Here is a 3,122-nt window from a genome sequence, read left to right on the forward strand (position 1 = left end):
CAAATTTTTGTGCACCGGGCCTCTAGTATATATATAAAAGCCTAATATACAAATTGCCTCCTCAGGAGTTTGACCAAGACCGGGAGTTTGCTCACTTGCTATGACATGTGCTCACCACCAGGGGATGATGTGGAATGAAGGAAGGCCCCAATCGACCCTGATCACCGGCCAGGCGTAGGGACCCTAACTGTGCATGAATTTCAGGGACTGGACCTCTAGTGTATATTATAATCAAGTATCTGCAATTATAGAGAATCAATGTATGGTAGCTTGTTGCTGATTATTACCAATGGTATAGGATTTGGACTCATTACCCTGGGTACTCTTCCAGCTTCAGGAGGATGTGAGATCACTTTTACAAACCCCTGAATTAAAATATTTTATTATCATTTTACTGCCAAATAGAACTCAGTTAAGCATTGTATTCAGAGTTCACTCATATGCCCATCAAACCAAAGTATGTTCTTTGTTTTTGGAGACATCATCTAGCTGCCTTCCCATATTAGCTACTAGAGCAATGGTTCTCAACCTGTGGGTCACGACCCCTTTGGGAGTCGAACGACCCTTTCACAAGGGTCACCTAAGACCATTGGAAAACACATATTTCTGATGGTCTTAGGAACTGAGATACCACTCCTCTATCCGACTCCAGGAGGGCCCGCCCACATGCAGATATGCCCACATACGAGTACCCGGCATGATGACATCATCGCGCCAACCCTATCACATATACCCCATACAAATACAGGTGTATGTGACAGGCTTGGCCCCATAATGTATGCTGGGGTCCAGCCCCAGTGGTCCAGGGGTTCCCAAAGGTGTAGACGGAGTCGGCGAAGAAGGAAGGACATGGAGACAGCGTTCAGTTGATCGGCATAGCCAGATTCTCTAGCCAGATTCTCTAGCCAGGTTCTCCAGCCAGGTTCTCTCTTTATTCTGCTGTTACATCTGTATTTATAAAAGCTTCAAAACAAAGGCTGGGGGAATGACTGGATCAATGAGCCCATTAGGGCTGTGCTTGATGGTGGTGTCGGCGTCAGGGGAGGAGTCAGCTGTGCCCTCTGGGTCAGCTGATATGGATGATTCAGGGGAGGAAAAAGGTGAGGCGGAGGTGGAGGGCGGTGTCACATAAGGTCGGACTAGATGGTCTGGAATCCACACAGGTGAATCTGCGTCCTGTGGAAATATACAAGCATATCCTCTCCCCCAGGTTAAAAGTACATCAGGTCCCTTCCAGGCTCCTGGGTGGGCCTTAGACATCGTGAGATCTATCCCCTTAACACTGGGCGGGAGAATCAAACTGGATGGTGCCCAATCTTTTGACTGGTCATGCCCCCAAGGGAGTGGCTTTGCTGGCTCCCTGGGTCCAGCTGACGTAAATTAAACTGAGTATATTCTAATGGCCCTCAACAAATGTACTTATGTGGACCAGTCACACATGTGTAGAGAGCAGCTACTGTATAGAAAGCAGCTGCTGTGTTGAAAGCAGCTACTCTGTTAAAAGCAGCTACTGTATTGAAAGCAGCAGTATTGGAGGTAAAATGACACTTCATAATTTATAATTACTGGGTAAATATAAAATCATGTACTGTAAAGTCATCAACTACTGCAAAAAAATAATCTGTACCATGGGAACTTAATCTGGATGCTGATTGGTCTTTTTATATTCAGCTGTGGTTGATGTGAATACTGCCCCCTGTGATAGTAACAGGTATGTAAAAACAACAACACAGAATGGTAAATCATAGGAAACTTTAATGAACTGTATTGACTGAACTATGCCATGTATCATCTTTTGTATTATTAAAGCTATTGCTATATATTATTTTTGTTAGCAAGCCATCCCATGACAATGGATCATGTAGAGAAGAACGTTAAGAAAAAAAAATATAGTGAGGATTTTTTACAGTATGGTTTTACCTCCTCAATAATTACAGCAGGAGTTGAGAAACTGCAATGTGTTATTTGTTGTGAAGCTCTATCAGCCTAATCTATGAAGCCGAACAAACTAAAATGCCATTTTGATGGCAAGCATCCGAGCTTTGCCGGCAAAGATACCAACTATTTTAGAAGCAAAGCTGATGGACTCAAGAAAGCTAGACTTGACACTGGTGGCAAGTACCACAAATGAAACATAGCAGCCGTTGAAGCTTTATATTTGGTGGCACTCAGAATCGCCAGAGCTACGAAACCTCACACCATTTCTGAGGATTTACTGTTGCCAGCGGCCAAAGACATTGTTCGAGTTATGATAGGAGATGAATTTGTTACGAAATTGAGTACAATGTCCTTATCTAAAGACACTGTCCACAGAAGAATAGATGACATGTCTGCTGATATTCTTGATCAGGTAATCCAGGAAATTAAACCTGCTCCACTTCCAATATTTAGTATCCAGCTTGATGAATCTATAGATATTGCAAACTGTTCACAGTTACTGGTTCATGTGAGGTATATTAATGATGACGACTTTAAAGATGAGTTTCTTTTTTTCAAACCTCTTGAAATGACAACTACTGCATGTGATGTATTTGACACAGTTGGTTTATTTCTGAAAAAGCATAAGGCTTCTTGGGAAAAGATTTTTGGTGTTTGCACAGATGGTGCTCCAGCTATGCTAGGATGTCGATCTGGATTTCAACATTTGGTACTGAATGAGTCACCAAAAGTCATCGGAACTCACTGTATGATTCATCGGCAAATATTAGCAATGAAGATGCTGACACAAGAATTACAAGAAGTAATGAAAAGCATCATAAGTTGTGTCAATTTTGTAAAGGCGAGCACTTTAAACAGTTGACTGTTTTCGCAACTGTGCAAGGAGTTGGATGCGCCAAACCATGCTCTGCTATTTCACACTGAAGTGAGATGGTTGTCGAGAGGAAAAATTTTAAAACGTGTTTTTGAGCTTCGTGATGAACTAAAAATGTTTTTTAATCAGAAAGCAAGACCTCAGTTTGAAGCACTTTTCAGTGATACAAGTGAACTACAGAAAATAGCTTACTTGGTTGACATCTTTGCCATCTTGAATGAATTAAATTTATCACTGCAAGGGCCAAATGCAACATGACTCAATTTGTCTGAAAAGATCCAATCATTCCAAATGAAACTGCATTCCTTAA

At 41.8% G+C, this 3,122-nt stretch overlaps 1 long non-coding RNA gene across 1 annotated transcript in view; it reads left to right on the top strand.

Annotated features, from left to right (window-relative positions):
- The first annotated feature begins 1,435 nt into the window (after positions 1–1,435).
- LOC107182894 overlaps positions 1,436–3,122 on the top strand; it is a 9,631-nt gene continuing 7,944 nt past the window's right edge. The window contains exon 1 of the long non-coding RNA XR_001513651.1: positions 1,436–1,595. This is a non-coding gene — a long non-coding RNA (uncharacterized LOC107182894). The remainder of the gene's footprint in view (positions 1,596–3,122) is intronic.

The sequence above is a fragment of the Myotis davidii genome, unplaced genomic scaffold (genome assembly GCF_000327345.1).
Source record: "Myotis davidii unplaced genomic scaffold, ASM32734v1 scaffold1172, whole genome shotgun sequence".
NCBI classification, from domain to species: domain Eukaryota; kingdom Metazoa; phylum Chordata; class Mammalia; order Chiroptera; family Vespertilionidae; genus Myotis; species Myotis davidii.